The sequence below is a fragment of the Giraffa tippelskirchi genome, chromosome 2 (assembly GCF_054371585.1).
Source record: "Giraffa tippelskirchi isolate mGirTip1 chromosome 2, T2T-mGirTip1v1.2.pri, whole genome shotgun sequence".
Classification (NCBI taxonomy): Eukaryota; Metazoa; Chordata; class Mammalia; order Artiodactyla; family Giraffidae; genus Giraffa; species Giraffa tippelskirchi.
In genome coordinates this window covers 219,896,172-219,913,406 of record NC_137276.1, presented here as the reverse complement: position 1 = coordinate 219,913,406, position 17,235 = coordinate 219,896,172, and the positions used below count along the sequence as shown (strand labels likewise).

At 40.4% G+C, this 17,235-nt stretch overlaps 1 non-coding gene across 1 annotated transcript; it reads left to right on the top strand.

The window, feature by feature from the left end:
* Nucleotides 1-3,010: 3,010 nt before the first annotated feature.
* On the top strand, nucleotides 3,011-3,119 carry LOC145539972 (U6 spliceosomal RNA). The gene has a single exon (XR_014078109.1). It is a non-coding gene; the product is annotated as a U6 spliceosomal RNA (small nuclear RNA).
* The last annotated feature ends 14,116 nt before the right edge of the window (nucleotides 3,120-17,235 follow it).

Below are 17,235 nucleotides of genomic sequence, written 5' to 3'. Positions count from 1 at the left end.
TTTAAAAAGTAAACTTCAAAACAAGGAACATTATAAGGGATAAAGAATGGTATCACCTAATGTTAAGGAAGTCAGTTCTCTAAGAAGACATAACAATCTTTATTGTGTACATGTCTAACAATAGGGTGTCAAACTCCAAGAAGCTGAAACTGATAGAACTGCAAGGAGAAATAGATAGATGCATGTACTTTCACAGTTGGAAACTTCAAAACTACTCTATCGGAAACAGACAGAGTAGCAGGCAGAAAATGAGGAATAACATGGTTGAATTAAGCAACAACATCATCAATCAATTATATACAACTGATATCTATAGGCTACTTTAACAACAGCAAAATACTCATTCCTCTCTAGCTCACGTGGGATATTCTCCAAGACAGACCACATGCCTGGCCATAAAACACACCTTATTAAATTTAAAAATTAGAAAACATACAATATCTGCTTTCAAACCACAGTGGAATTAAACCAGAAGTCAATAACAGAAAGACAACTGCAAAATCCCAACATACATGGGCATTAAGCAGCACACCTCTAAATAACACATGGGTCAAAGAAGAAAGCTCAAGGGAAGTTTTAAAATATTTTGAACTAAGTGAACATAAAAATGCAACTTATCGATATTTGGAGGGTATAGATAAAGCAGTGCTTAGAGGGAAAATATAAAATTCAATGTATAGAGGAGAAAAAAAGATGCAAAATCAAGCATCTAAGTTTCCACCTTAGGAAATTAGGAGGGAAAAAAAGAGCTAATTAAACCCAAAGTAAGCAGAAAGAAAGTAATAATGAGAATTAGAGCAAAAATCAATGAAACTGAATAAAAGAAATCAATAAAGAGAACCAACTAAATCAAAACTTGGTCATTAGAAATACTGCGATTAAGAAAGTCAATAAGCCTCTAGTTAGGCTTAGAGACCTAAATCTGAATCTTACCACTGGAGAAAAAGACACCCAAAAGGCAGTAGTCCCAGGCTTTCATAGAGATGGTCAGACCCATCTCTGAGTGGAAAAGGTGCCAAGGGACTTTCTCAATTTACCTTAAGGATGGTCCAGTGGTTAAGATTCTGAGCTTCCATTTAGTTCCCTGGTCAGGATCAGGAAACTAAAATTCCTACCTGTGTTGTGGTCAAAAAATGCATATTATGTGTGCTCAGTCATTTTTGACTCTTTGTGATCCCATGGACTGTAATCTGTCAGGCTCATCTTTCCATGGGATTCTCCAGGCAAGAATACTGGAGTGGGTTTGCCATTTCCTGCTCCAGGGAATCTTCCTGACACAGGGATTGAACCCATGTCTCCTGTATTGGAAGGTGAATTCTTTACCACTGTGCCACCTGGTAAGCCCTGTATTATGTATGTGTGTGTGTGTGTGTGTACATATATATATTTATTATTGGTTATTGATATAGTTAGATTAATATTATATATCTATATCTATATAAGGCTTCCCTTATAGCTCAGTCGGTAAAGAATCTACCTGCAATGCAGAACTGATTTCTATTCCTTGGTAGGGAAGATCCCCTGGAGAAGGAAATGGCAACCCACTCCAGTATTCTTGCCTGGAGAATCCCATGGACAAAGAAGCCTGGCTAGCGACAGTCCATGGGGTTGTAAGAGTCGGACACGACTTAGTGATTAAACCACCACCACCATATCTGTATATCTCAGGGGAGAAGAAGAAAAAGAATAGAGCAGGATGAAGACACTCTGGGGGCACGGATCTGATTCAATACACCCCATTCTGCTGCTGGGAACAAGGGGCTGATGAGAAAGCCATATTCCTTTGTGCAGCCACTAAATGCAATTTCACTTGCCCGCTCAAAAAAGTGTCCCCGTTATGGTCATATAATCTGACCAATCACATGAATAACCCATCTTCCTTGAGCAGGGAAGAAGGAGAGTTTCTTTGAGAGTTTTCTTTCCATCCTACCCCCAACACCCTCAACTTCACCAAACCACTCATCCTCTCATCCTGAACCAGCACCCAGCAGAGAACCATTTATGCTTTAAAGATACAAAGGAATTTGGTCTTTGCTAATGTAACTCCTTCATTTTGCCACTGTGAATGCTGAGGGTCAAAGAGATGAAGCAACCTCCCCAACCAGCAGTTTGCTGCCAATATCACCTTTACTTATTAACACTGAGGTAGCCATCTGTATTATACTTTGTATCACAATTAGAAAATCCCTTGAGGCTTCCCTGGTGGCTCAGTGGTAAAGAATCCACCTGCCAATGCAGGAGACATGGGTTCGATCCCTGACCTGGGAAGGTACCACATGGTGTGGAGCAACTAAGCCCATGTACCACAACAATTGAGCCTGTACTCTAGAGCCCAGAGACCACAGCTATTGAGCCCACGAACTGCAACTACTGAAGTCCATGCGTCTGGAGCCTGTGCTCCACAATATGAGAGGTCCCCCACAATGAGAAGCCCATGCACAGCAACTGGATGGTAGCTTCTGCTTGCCACAACTAGAGAAAAGCCTGCACAGCAAAGGACCCATTACAGCCAAAATTAACTAAATAAAATAATTTTTTTAAAAAAGAAAATTCCTGACATGGCCTCTGTTCATATGGGTTCATATAAAATCTTGAACCTTGATAATAATAAATGCAATAATGTTTAATAACCCATATCTTAGTATTATGAATTATGTTTTTATACTAAGTAATTAATCACAGTCAACACTTTTATACCTGGGATTGAAACATAAAGTATTTTTTATAAATCAATAATTTTCTGTAATTAAGCTGCATCCAGAAAGAAAATAAAGGAACCAGTTAATTATTCTTTTTATTGCCATTAGCTTGGACTGGGATTTTAATTTACCGCTGTACACTGCTAATATACTTTAGATTTTGCTGATTTTCATTTGTTTTAGGAAAATGTCTTATGATAGTGTTGTGGTCTGAACTGTGTACCCTCAAAGTTCAGATGTTGAAACCATATCCCACAACATGACTGTGTGTGGAGATAAGGCCTTTATAGAGGTAATTAAGATTATATGAGGTGCTCACTTCGGCAGCACATATACTAAAACATTGGAACGATATAGAGAAGATTAGCACGGCCCCTGCGCAAGGATGACATGCAAATTCGTGAAGCGTTTCATATTAAAAAAAAAAGATTATATGAGGTCATAAGGGTAGGGCCATAATCCCAAACGACTGGTGTCCTTATAAGAAAAGAAAGAGTCACCAGAGATGTGTGCACAGTGCAAAGGCCATGTGAGGACACTCACAGCAGGAAGGTGGCTGTCTGCAAGCCAAGGAGAGAGGCCACAGGAGAAACCAACTCTGCCAACACTTTGATCTTGGATTTTCAATGTTCAGAAGGGTGAGAAAATAAAATTTTGTTGTTTAAGCCACCAGGTCTGTGGTATTTTGTTACAGCAGCCCAAGAAGACTGATACAAAGAACTATTTTTATGTACTTATAACCACTTCCTGGTCTTCCCAGGTGGCTCAGTGGTAAAGAATCCACTTGCCAATGCAAGAGATGTGGGTTTGATCCCCGTGTCAGGAAGATCCCCTGGAGAAGGAAATGACAACCAATTCCAGGATTCTTGCCTGCAGAATCCCGTGGACAGAGGAGCCTGGCGAGTGGGTTACAGTCCATGAGCACACACACACACATGCAAAAGTTCATCACGTGGTACAAATAATGACTTAGGAGTGTATATTATATGTCTTACATATGTTATTTTATTTTACTCTTACTATTATTCAAGTAAGCAGAGAAGGTAAGAGTGCTCCTACTCCATTGTCCAGAAAATGAAAGCTCAGAGGGATAAAGGGTTAGCCATAAAGACTCACTGCAAGTGAGCATTATTCAGAATTAGAATGCTGATCTTTTGATGTATACTCTGCTGTTTTTCCTATCACAACATATTGATGTTCATTTCACTCTGCTTTATTTCTAACAAAAAAACTTACCTAAAATTATTTTCCAAATATGGTTAAATATAGACGTCCAATTTATAGCCTCTGGAGTTATTCATTAATTAAATGCTATATTTCTTCATCTTGTCTCTGGTAAATTCATCATTCCCCATGGATCACTAAGAGCACAACCATTATGTTTCACGGCATATTCTCAGGATTAGAGGAAAGACATTTGTTTTTGCAATAGAGGAGGGGAAATGAAGAAGTATTGAAGGTAATGTTTTATTATCTAGGCTTGAAGGTCACATGTCTATGAATGCCCCCAAAGTGCCTTAACTCTGAGCCTGTATACATTCTTCTAATTATATCTGCGAGTCTCCTGCGATCCTTTATTGAAATACACTGGCCTTCTCATGAAGTTGGCCACCTCCGTCCTGGTATGAGATTGCCACCTGCCAAGCTCAGCCTTCTGGGACTGGTGCTCATCACTGCTGTCACCATGCTAAGTGTGTCTGACCACATCTTCAGCCATAGAACCAAGACCAGGCTGGATTTTGAATGCCTTACTGAAGATTCAGTGATAATGGGGAAAATTACAATACAGAGAGTAATTATCAACCTCCGCTGTATATACGCGGTCTCAGATCCCCCAGGTTCACACCCATCTTCAGGGTCATACAGTATTCCTAGCCTCTGGTCACACACATACATACATGATGGCACCAACTCACACCTCTGTTCAGTGTCCTGTCTACCATCACAACTCTGAATATAGTCGCTCCTATTCCAGGACCTCAACAGAAAGAAAACATTCCTTTCCATCCCACCATGAGCTTTAACTTCTTGTCACAGCATCCCCATTTTTCCTGGTTGATTCACTGCGAGCCTATTTTCTCCCTTAAGGAGAGACCCCTCCCCACCTTCACAGAGACATAGCCTTTTCCACTGGCCCCAGGAGAAACATTTTATCTGAACACAGTAATCCTGTATCAAGTCATCTCTCAACATCCTTGTCATTCACTTAGACAACACCACTGATTAGAAATCAAAGACGTTTACACTCAGAAACAAATGTCTTTCCTTTTTCTAATTTCTTTCCAGTATGTCTAAAATTATGTCTGTGTCTTTCCTGAAATCCTCTACATCTGAGATCCTCATTCCAGAAAGCAGCTGCCCAAGCAGGAATATACACAATCTCAGGAAATAAATTACAGCATACAAGCAGACTACTTTATAAATATATTCATAAAGCAGAAGCGCATCTCTCAAAGAAGCAGCAAAATCTGTAGAGACACGGGTTTGCCAAAAACTTATGCACGCCAGTTAAAATCACCAAAGAGACTACAGAGTTTCTCAGTTTATAACATCTGCAGTTATGTTTACACATTGAGGAAAACGGCTAGGAAGAAAGAAAGAGATGTTAAAATGCAGAATAAGAGACCCAAGCAGAAAAAACTTATCTTAGAAGGACTATAACTATGAGATGGAAGTCAGAACACAAGTGGATGGAATAACCTCAGATAGGAAGAGATGCTGGTTAAGCCTTGGGAATAGAGGTTTGGGAAAAGACTCTAAACCAAAAATGAAACCTCTAATATGATCTTGGGATGGATAGGCTAAAACATTAGATTTATTTAATTCATCTTTAGCTCTTAAGCAGTTAGTAAAAAAGCTCCTTTAGTTTCCTACGTTTGAATTAACCTTATAAAAGAGAGGTATTGTTGCACCCCTGCTTACTTCTCAAATTAAGAAACAAATTGAAAATCTGTGATCATAGAGAAATGGAAGATGGCAGACCTTCAGTAAAGTATATAATATCTTGTTCATAATCAAGAGGGAATATATACAAGAAGCCTGGTATGATAGCTGTATAATTATAGATCCTAATTATAAAAATATAGGGTCATTCATTCCAGTGGACATAAGGTAGGACTTCCTCCTCATTGGCTTGAATGTCTCATAATGAAGGTAGGTTAGTCATCTGGTCTACGACATGGAACACTCCGATGTTGTGAAGCAGGGTCTGTGCATCCATTGAAGCAGAACATCACCATGTCCCTAATGTCAAGGCTGCCTGCTCTCAGGATGGTTATAACAGGTGATGGTGAAAAGAGAGTGAGTTCTGAAATCTTCGGAGCCTAGTATTCTGGATCATTTGTTTATTAGCAGTGAATTCAACATATCCATAAACTCCTTTAACATATGGTAATGAACGTGGTACTTCACAAGTTTGCCAGCTTTTCTGTCTCTTGTCTTAGTAAGGCAGCACTGGTATGAGTCACTCTAAAAGACAGAACAACAAAATCGAGGGAAACCATGATCAAAATGTCTGGAGGACCTAGATAGGATATCTTAAGCTTGTCTACGTGGGAGGAAGCACTTGGTTACCACTGGAATTAGAAATCAAAAAAAAAAAAAAAAAGAAATCAGTCAGAAACTGGGACAATGACATAGAACCTCTCACTTGGAGTGCCTCATGACTCAGTTCTTCGCCCTCTATTCTATGTATTTTCTCTCCCTGAATGTTTCCATGGAAGTCCTTGACTTTAAATTCCATCTTATTAGTTTCCTGGGGCTACAATAGCCTAGTACCACCAACTAGGCAACTTAACAGCAGTTTGTTGTCTCACAGTTCTGGAGGCTAGAAGTTCAAAGTCAGGGTGTCAGCAGGGCCATGTTCCCTCTGAAACCTGTAGGAGAATCCTTCCTTGCCTCGACTCAGGTTCTGATGGTTTGCTGGCCATTCTTGGCTTTCCTTGGTTTACAGCTACATCACTCCAGTCTCTGCCTTGTCGTCCCACGGTCCTCTCTTCTTGTGTGCCTGTATCTCTGAGTCTCCTGTTGGATTTAGGGCCCGACCCACTTCATTATGATCTCATCTTAACTTGACTAATTATACCTACAATGACCATATTTCCAAAAAAGTTTATATTCTAAGGTACTGAAGGTTAAAACATCAAAGTATCTTTTTAAAGGGCACAGTTCAATCTATAACACCACTAATATATGTGATTCCCAAATTCATGGCTTTAATATTGACCCTGAGCAATCTCTCAGTTGCCTACTTGGTATTTCCATTTGGATATCTAAATAGGCATCTGACATAGGCAAACTTTATCAACTGTCCCAATGCCCCCTGTCCCAGCTTTAAACCTTTCCTTTCTCAGTCTTCTTCATCTCAGTGAATGGGGCTAACGTCTACCTCATTGTTCAATATAAAAATCTAAAAGTCATCTCTTGCTCCTTCCTTACCCTCATCTCTTACATGTATCCTATCAACAGTTCTTTCTCACTCTTTAACCTCCATGATGGAAGTAGGGTCATCCATTTCTCTTATCTATTCTTCTACCACACAGGTCCAAATTACCATGAAATACAAATCTAGTCTCCAAAATTGTCTCCTTATATCATTGTTTTTCTAGAATCTATGTTCTATACTAGCAATCAGAGTAATTTTCTAAAAAGGTAAATCAAATCATGACAACTCTCTTCTTGAAATTCTCAAAGTCTTCCTGCCATATTTAGAACTATTTTGAACTTGCTATGGTCTACCAGGACTAACAAGTCTTGAGTCCAACACCATCTTCTCATACCACTAGCCACTTGCTTGGCTCACTCATGCTTGGGGGTCATTGATTCCAGAAACTCTCTTGTTCAAATTGTCCAGGGTCCAAATGTGGGTAGATGGGAATGAGGATGGGCATGATGGTTGGAGGGAGTGAAGCAGGAGGGAGAAGAGAAGGAAAGTGTAGTAACTGGCATTTCATGGTTGCAGAGGAGACAGGAAGTCGAACCAGTTTTAAACTTTAAACCAATCCTTCTTGTTTCATTCTTCTCCCTACTGCTGCTTTCCAAGTTACCTGATACTTCCAAGTTCTGGGCATTGCAATTGGATTATCTTTTGCTGATACTTAAGCTCTTGCCTGGGAAATCCCACGGACAGAGGAGCCTGGTGGGCTGCAGTCCATGGGGTCGCTAAGAGTTGGACACGACTGAGCGACTTCACTTTCACTTTTCACTTTCATGCATTGGAGAAGGAAATGGCAACCCACTCCAGTGTTCTTGCCTGGAGAATCCCAAAGGTGGGGGAGCCTGGTGGGCTGCCATCTATGGGGTTGCACAGAGTTGGACACGACTGAAGTGGCAGCAGCAGCAGCAGCAAGCTGAGGTATCTTTTCCCTTTACCAGGCCAGGTACTTCTCCTCAACTGACTTTCTGGCTCCCAAAATTCATAGCCATCTCTTGCCCACATGGGTCTTGTTTCTTATTCTCTTTGACCTTATGAACTGATACACTTTTAATTCTTCTTTAGTGAAGTTTGAGAGAGAGGGTACATACATGCATGTAATCGATCTACCTGGTTAATGGGAAGTATCCTTAATGGTGACTTCTCTATTTCAACTCTTCTATTAAGCGACAGAAAACCCTTCAATTTGGGACAAAGTAAACAAGTAAACACTATATCATCTAAATAAGATAAATGAATGAGATGATCATTTACAGCAATGTTTCTCAACCTCAGCACTGTTCTCGTTTGGGAATACAGAACTCTTTCTTGTGGGGAGCTGTCCTGTGCATTAGTAGGGTGTTTACAGCATCCCTGTTCACTACCCACCCTCCCAGTCATGACAGCAAAATGTCTCCAGAGGTTATCAGATGTCTTCTGTGGTGAAAGGAGATAGGGAGATTTCTCCTGGTTGAGAACCTCTTATTTAGAGATAAATTAAACTACTATTACCAGGGTAAGGAAGAGGGGGGTGAAGTACAAGAAAGATACCCTATTCTTTAATTTAAAACACAAAAAACTTGGAAAATGTTACAGAGAGACATATCCCAATATTTTGACCCTGTCAAAAATTACAAACTTTTACCTATAAAATAAATAAGACTTGCTGATGCCATACACAGGGGCTTCCCTGGTGGCTCATTGGTAAAGAACCCACCTGCCAGTGCAGGAGACATGGGTTCAATCTCTGGGTTGGGAAGATCCCCTGGAAAAGGAAATGGCAAGCCATTCCAGTATTCCTGCCTGTGAAATCCCATGGGCAGAGGAGCCTGCCAGTCTACAGTCCATAGGGTTGCAAAGAGCAGGACATGATTTAATGACTAAACAACAATGCCACCTACAGAATGATGACTATAGTTAATAATACTTATTGCATATCTGAAAGTTGCTAGAAAAGTGAATCTTAAAAGTTCCCATCACAAGCAAAACATGTTTGTAATTATGTAGGGTGATAGACGTCACTTGATTTATTGTGGTGATCATTTTCCAATGTACACAAACACCGAATTATTATGCTATACACCTGAAACTAACATGATGTTACATGTCAATCACACTTCAATTAAAAAAAATACTTTTCAGTACCATTTTTCTAGATTTGCATGGCAGGAATAGAGACACAGACACGGAGAATGGACATGTGGACCCGAATGTGGGGAAGGGAAGGGTGGAACGAATTGAGAGGGTAGCATGGACATATTTACCATGTGTAAAATAGATAGCTAGTGGGAAGCTACTGTATAACACAGGGAGCTCAGCTCAGTGCTCTGTGATGACCTAGGTGGGTGGGTTGTGGGAAGAGAGTGAGATTCAAGCAGTAAGGGATATATGTATACATATAACTGATTCATGCAATTATACAGCAGAAACTAACATAACATTGTAAAGCAATTATACTCCAATTTGAAAAAATACTTTTGACCCTAAATTATACTATGATCTCAGTAAAAACAAATCAGACTTCAGGAGAGGTGAGAAATGGAAGGAGCCAAGGAGGCTCTGAGGAACTCAGTGGTAAAAGCCCTTGATCTTCACACAAGTATTTCACTATTTATAGCATTCAGTGTCTCTCCAGCAATCACATTATACCTGTCATTATCAATTTATACTTATTGCATATTTTTTTAGCAAATATCTATATCTCACCCACAACATGTCAGGGATCATTGGGGACATGGCACATACAATAGTGTATGTGATATTTAGAGTCTTTACCTTCATGGCATTTATAGTCACATGGAGTAGTTGACAGAAAATAGTAAGTCAATCAATAAATAAGTTAACTTTGGTGGTGAAATGTGTTAGAAATGAATGGTGGGGTGGGAGGAAGAAGCACAGAATGCAAGATTTCACTGGCAAGTCAGGGAAATTCCACTGTAGAGATGACCCTGACTCAAAACCCAAAAGATAATTTGACATTAAACCTAAGCTAAATTAAAGTTTTCTCATATGAAGTTCTGAAAAGATGACTCAAGGAGAAGAAAAGAACTAGCACCATATATATGTGTGTGTGTGTGTGTGTGTGTGTGTGTGTGTGCATGCTCAGTCATGTCTGACTCTTTGCGCTCCCATGAACTATCACTCACCAGGCTCCTCTGTCCCTGGGATTTCCCAGTTAAGAATACTGGAGTGGGTTGCCAACTCTTCCTGCAGGAGATTTTCCCACCTCGGGGATAAAACCTGCATCTCTGGGATCTCCTGCACTGGTGGGTGGAGTGACTCTTTACCACTGAGCCACCAGGAAAGATCTGTGTTTCTCTGTGCTATGGTCTAAGTGATTGTGTTCCCCCAAATTTTCTATGTTGAAATCCTAATCCCTAAAAGAAATGATACTAGGAGGTGGGGTCTCTGGGAGGTGATTAGGTCATCTGGATGGAGCCTTCATGACTGGTATTAGTGCCCTCATAAAAGAGACTCCATGTACAAGGAACGTCATATGATATTTATCCATGCCTTGGCTATTATAAATAGTGCTGGCCTTATATGCAGAACCTAAAAAGAAATGATACAAATGAACTTATTTACAAAACAGAGACTCACAGACTTAGAGAACAAACTATGGCTGCCAAGGTGAAGGATGAGGGGAAGGGATAGTTAGGGAGTTTGGGATGGACATGTGCATACTGCTATATTTTAAATTGATAATCAACAAGGACCTACTTGTTGATTACTTGTGTTACTGTATAACACATGGAACTCTGCTCAATGTTGAGGCAGCCTGGATGGGAAGGGAGTTTGGGGGAGAACTATATTTAGGGCTGTCTTTGACTTCCCAGCCTCCAGGACCCTAAGAAATAAATTTCTGTTTTTTAAGAAACCACTCAGCCTATCATATTTTTGTTATAGCATTCTGAACAGACTAAGACAGTATGCACACACCTGTACAATTAAGTTTGCTTTTTCTCTACCTCCTTCCTCCTGTTTATTCATAGTTGTTCCTCCCTTGCTAACTTAGGCCAGTAAGTGGTTCATTCTACTCATCTGCTGTCTCCGAGCATCACCCTCCTCCATTTTCAGCTCCCACTATTACCTGTCTCATTATTTTGGTATTTCCTAATTTGAATTCATCTAGTGGACTAAAATTACCTTTCGATTCCAAGTAATGCCATACACTGCTTGCTAATATATGGATTCACTACTTTTGGTTCAGATGCCTTTTCTTAATCCAATCAAAAAGTCTATGGTGGGTAAAAGTCAGTTAGTACTGAAATACTTGCCTGCAGTTTCCCTTGAGCAGTATTGCAGTTAAATCAGTTTCTCTTTAAAGAGTCTGTGGGCTGGCAAGCTTCCTGACTGACATATCTCCCCAAATCACCAGGTAAATCACTCTTTGGTATGTACTCAAGGTCATTCTACCCTTCAGCTCTGCTATCATCCATGTTCCATTTATAATTTATCATCTGGAGAAATCCCTGGAAGATATCAGAAAAATCATCCTAGCAGTAACAGATGTTAAAAGCAAATAGATAAGTATACGTCTCCCTCACAAGAGTGTAAGATTAAAACTGATTTTCCCCAGACACAGAAATGAACTTGTGTTTTATATTTGTTAACTGACATTTTCTGATATGAATCAAATGACTGAACAGCCATGTGAGCCAAATCATGTTTAAAGCTTTGGATAAAATAGCCATGAATGGAACAGATGTTGCTCCTACCTTTGAGAGCTTACACTCTAGTGGGCTGTACAGTGGATATTCACCATACCTCTCTGACTGTCCAGCACTCTCTTAGCACTTCTCCAGTGTTTTGCAAATTTTCCACCTAAGCAAACCTACCTCCTCAAGGAAGATCCCCCAAACTCAATATTCTAGTCTCTCTTGCAATGAAATCACAGGCCTATGACTATAGCTCTGCTGATCACATATACTGTTGATATTAAATACAAAAGAAAATGCCAGAAAGATGAAGTCAAACACAGAACTTACTTTTTCTGAGGGTGGCATAAACCTTGCAAAGTCTTCCAGGTCAGAAAAGGATCATTAATATAATACTTGGTGCCCAAGGTGTAGAGTCAGTTAAACAGCCTCATGGTATCATTCAGGTATATTCTACATTTGTGAGATCCAGTATGGTAGCTAATACCCATATGTATCTATTGGACCCTTGTGCTGTGGCTACGTGTAACTGATAAACTACATTTTTTAATTAAAATTTCCAAACAGCCATTTCATTCCATTATTGGAAAACTTTTAAGCATATTTGGAACAACTTTGTTACGTGCATTTAGTTTTTCAACTGGAAATTTTATGAAGTAAAAAATCAGATCAGGTTTTCTGATGGAAAGTTAGTACACAAATCTAGATGGATTGTTATATAAAATACACACAGGATTTTGAAGACTTCAAATAAATAGTAATGTAAAATATCTCATTAATGATATCTTCATTACATGTTCTAATTATATTTTAGAATGATCAAAGTAAATACAATATATCCTTAAATTAATTTCACTTCTTTCATTTTTCTAAACGTGGCTATGGAAAATTTTACATATGTGGCTCATGTTATATTTTTATTGGACAGCAATTTTCTAGACCAGTGGTCCTCAAATTTTAATTTGCATCCAAATTAACTCAAAGGCACGTTAATTAGTGTTTTAATTGACAGGAACAGAGGGTGAATCAAGGAAGGAGTCTGAAGAAGTAACCTTTCAGGTGAGGTCTGAAGGTGAAGACATGGGGAGAAACCTGCTACAGAGTGAGGGACTAGAGTGAGCTAGTATTCTGATTCAAGAAACTGACTGGTACTTCTGGGAAGATCCGAGAGGCTCTTCTGCAAATCACAGTGAGAAAGAATGAAAAGGTTGTAAGAAGTGAGAAAGGCAGATGGGGACCAACTGGTGTGTGGTTCTGCAGGTCTTCATAAGGAATCTGAATTTTATTCAAAGTGCAAAGGAAACAGATGAAATACTTTCAGGGGGATCTGATACAATTTCTAAAAGATTACTCAGGCCAATGTCTGGAAAAGTGATTGAATATGATTCAAGTGGAAATGAAGGGACCAGTACAAAGGCTATGAGAACAATAAGGCGAGGTCTAAGTGAAATACGCTAAAATCAGCTAACAGAATTCTGAATAGTTACTGACAACAATGATGATGAAGACTGTACAAATCCAAAAAAGTTTAGGATACAATATTAACTGAAAAGAGAAGAACATAACATTGAAGAGATGTTATGCTTCACCTATGTGAGGTTTTGTATGCATACAAAGACTTAAATGAGACTACACCCCAACTACCTCAAAAAAGAAAAATAAACATTGGAAATATGGATAATTTTTTTTCTTTTTTATTGATATTTTCCTCCAAAATTTTAAAATAATGTAATATTATTTTACAACATAAATTGGGAAATTTTCTTTAGTTAATTGAAAGATTTCTCTTGCTTTTTCTCTTAGTAGGGTGACATATTTTTATCAGCCCAGAAGATAACATTGTTGACAATATAAGTCACATTGGCATTTACATTTATCACTGAAGAGTGAGTTTCAGTTTATTTTTTTAATACAAAGAGTCATTCTATTAGTTTTCCTACATCATTCTTTGCATTACAAGCACAAAAAAGATATCTGTTTGAAGAATTTCTAATTATGTTAAAATAAATGCATCAGATCTCCAACTGGAAAACAATGGTATCTGATTTAAACCTCCCCGTATAATATTTCAGCAACAAAAGAACATACCTTCCAAATACTTATGACTTGTGTAGTTAAATGCTTAATGATTTTTGCATGCTAATTCTATATCCTGTTACCCTTTATGCTACAAAAAGAGCATAAGTGTATAGAAACTATACAAGTATTATTATTGAAAGTGAATTTCTCTATAACCTTGGAATAGGAAAAAGGCTTTCTAATGATGACTCCCAAATCCAGATATCCACTATCTGAAATCTATCTTCTTCATTGAAGTTTTATTGTCTCTCTCCCTCAACTAGAAGGTAAACTCTATAAGATCAGCTGGACTCTCACTCATTTTCTTCATTATTAACTACTGGTTTATAGTAGATGTTCAATAAATGTCTGATGAGGAAAGGGAAAAAAATCCAAAAATTACCAAAAAATAAAATTTAAAAATCTGACTTCTGACAAATTAAAATCATTTGCACAGCATAAACACATAGCAAAATCAGAAGGGAAATGAAAAACTGGGAGAAAATAATTGAAATATATATCACTTTTTTGAAAAAGCTGGCTTAAACCTCAACATTCAAAAAACCTAGATCATGGCATCTGAGCCCATCATTTCATTGCAAATAGATGGGGAAAAAATGGAAGCAGTGACATATTTTTTCTTGGTTTCCAAAGTCACTGCAGATGGTGACTGCAGCCATGAAATTAAAAGATGCTCGCTCCTTGGAAGGAAAGCTATGACAAACCTAGACAGCATATTAGAAAGCAGAGACATCACTTTGCTGACAAAGGTCGTATAGTCAAAGCTACAGTTTTTCCAGTGAAAAGTGAAAGTGTAAGTGGCTCAGCAGTGTCCAACACTTTGTGACCCCATGGATTGTACCACACCAGGCTCCTCTGTTCATGGAATTCTCCAGGCAAGATTACTGGGGTGTAGCCATTCCCTTTTCCAGGGAATCTCCCTGACCCAAGGAATAAACCCAGGTCTCCTGCATTGCAGGAGAATTCTTTACTGTCTGAACCACGAGGGAAGCCCAGTGGTTTTTCCAGTAGTCATGTATGGATGTGAGAGTTGGACTGTAAATAAGGAAGACAGCTGAGTGCCAAAGAATTGATGTTTTTGCATTGTGGTGCTGGAGAAGATTCTTGAGAGTCCTTTGGACTACAAGGAGATCAAACCAGTCAATCCCAAAGGAAATCAACCCTGAATATTCATTGGAAGGACTGATGCTGAAACCAAAGCTCCAAAACTTTGACCACCTAATGTGAAGAGCTGATTCATTGAAAAAGACCTTGATGCTGGGAAAGACTGAGGGCAGGAGGAGAAGGGGGCAACAGAGGATGAGATGGTTAGATAGCATCACTGATTCAATGTACATGATTTTGAGCAAACTCTGGGAGACAGTGAAGAGCAAAGTGTAAGATACAGTTCGGGCCAAGGCAGAAAAGAAGGAGATGACCTCAACAGAGGTAGGTTACCTTTGTTTAGGCAAGGAGGGGCAACAGTAGGCCTAACGACCAGTCTGAGCACAAGAGGGATCAGGGAGGCTTCATATTGAAAGGGACGTTTGTGGAAGCGATAAGGGAAACATTAGTCAGGTGGGACGTTTGGGGTAATCTTTAGTTGAGATGGCATTTGTAGTTGAACAGGGGGTGGGAGGTTTCTGGACAGGGGGTGATAAGTCCCAGGTAGATGCAACTGGTTTGGAGCATCAGGGCAGGACTTAAAGTTCAGTTTTGTTTTCCCTGAAGTTAGATGATTCACCAACGGCCTTTGAGACTGTTGTTTTCTTTTCTAGGCCCCAAGACTCCTTCATTCCAGACCCTGAAATCATAAAAAAGGGGAAAGGGGGCACCCTATCTCTCTGGCTACTTCCTGCTGGAAAGGGGTGATGGTTCTGGGTCTAGAACAGAGGATTATCCTAGGGCCCAGGGTCTCCTTTTCCTAAGGTTGGGGTGAGGCTCTCGAGAAGAAGGATGGTCTTGACCTGGTCTCAAGAGATGGCCCGAATCCGTTCTTGGAGAAACATTTGAAAGAGATTGAAGAGACAGGGTCCAAATAAGAGGAATAAAATGGTAAATACCAATGATCCCAAGAAAGGGAGCAACCAAGGGAGGGCCAGTTGGAACAGGTTTTGAGGAGGTTTTGTAACTCTTATCTGCACCGTCGGATTCTGTCTCTAAGTTCTTTGACTCTGCCCTGGACTATGCCTGTTTCATTAACAAAATAGAAGCAGTCCTCTCCTAGGAAAAGGCAGGTCTCTCCTTTTTCTGCAGTGGTTCATGGGGTCGCAAAGAGTCGGACACAACTGAGCAACTGAACTGAACTGAGGAAGGTAAGAGAGAGAAAGTGGCTCCAGTGTCTACTATAAAGGAGGTCTTTTTCCCAGCCACTAGCCTGTCTACCCTAAGTTCCGAGCTCGTGTCTGGGACATGGGCCGGAGGGCTGGAACCTGGGTCCCGTCATTGGAGCAACTCTTGTAGGGTTGGACTGGGGTTCCAGGAAGAAGTGGGGATCTCTCCAGGGGCACCAGGGCATCCCTGTAGATATTCCACCCTCCAGGTCTGGGAAGTGGGGACCTCCCCGGGGGTGCCAGGGCATCCCTGGGGACAGTCCAACTTCCAGTGTTCCCATTGACCACAGATTGGGCATGCTTTTGTGGGGGGCCATGGGTTCAGGCATGCCTTTGCCCAGTGTCCTGACTGGTTGCCGGGTCCAGGGGGGCAGGGGGGTCTTAAGCCCCGGTCTGGGATAACTTGGGCCAGGATGATCTCTTCCCTTAATTGCTGCCGCCAAAAAGGCATATTTAGCTTTTCTCTCCGGAGAAGGCAATTGGCACCCTACTCCAGTACTCTTGCCTGGAAAATACCATGGACGGAGGAGCCTGGTGGGCTGCAGTCCATGGGGTCGCTAAGAGTCGGACATGACTGAGCGACTTCACTTTCACTTTTCACTTTCATGCATTGGAGAAGGAAATGGCAACCCACTCCAGTGTTCTTGCCTGGAGAATCCCAGGGACAGGGGAGCCTGGTGGGCTGCCGTCTATGGGGCCGCACAGAGTTGGACACGACTGAAGTGACTTAGCAGCAGCAGCAGCTTTTCTCTCACGGTCTTTTTCTCTCTTAGCCTCCTCCCCTCTGTTATTGAACACCTTGAAGGTTACTTCTAGAAGGGCTCTTTGGGGGGTCTCAGGGCCCTTCTCCAGTTGTTGTCTAATGTCAGGGGCGGACTGGCTAATGAATTGAACATGAAGGTAGAGTGACCCAGCAGGGGTGGTGATATCTAGGTTGGTATACTTCTGGACTGCCTCTGTGGGGCGTGCCAAGAATAAGGCTGAATTTTCATCTGCTCCTTGGGTGATTTCCCTGACTTTATCATAATTGACATGGATATGAGTATTTTTCTGCATTCCTTCTAGAAGGCAGGTAA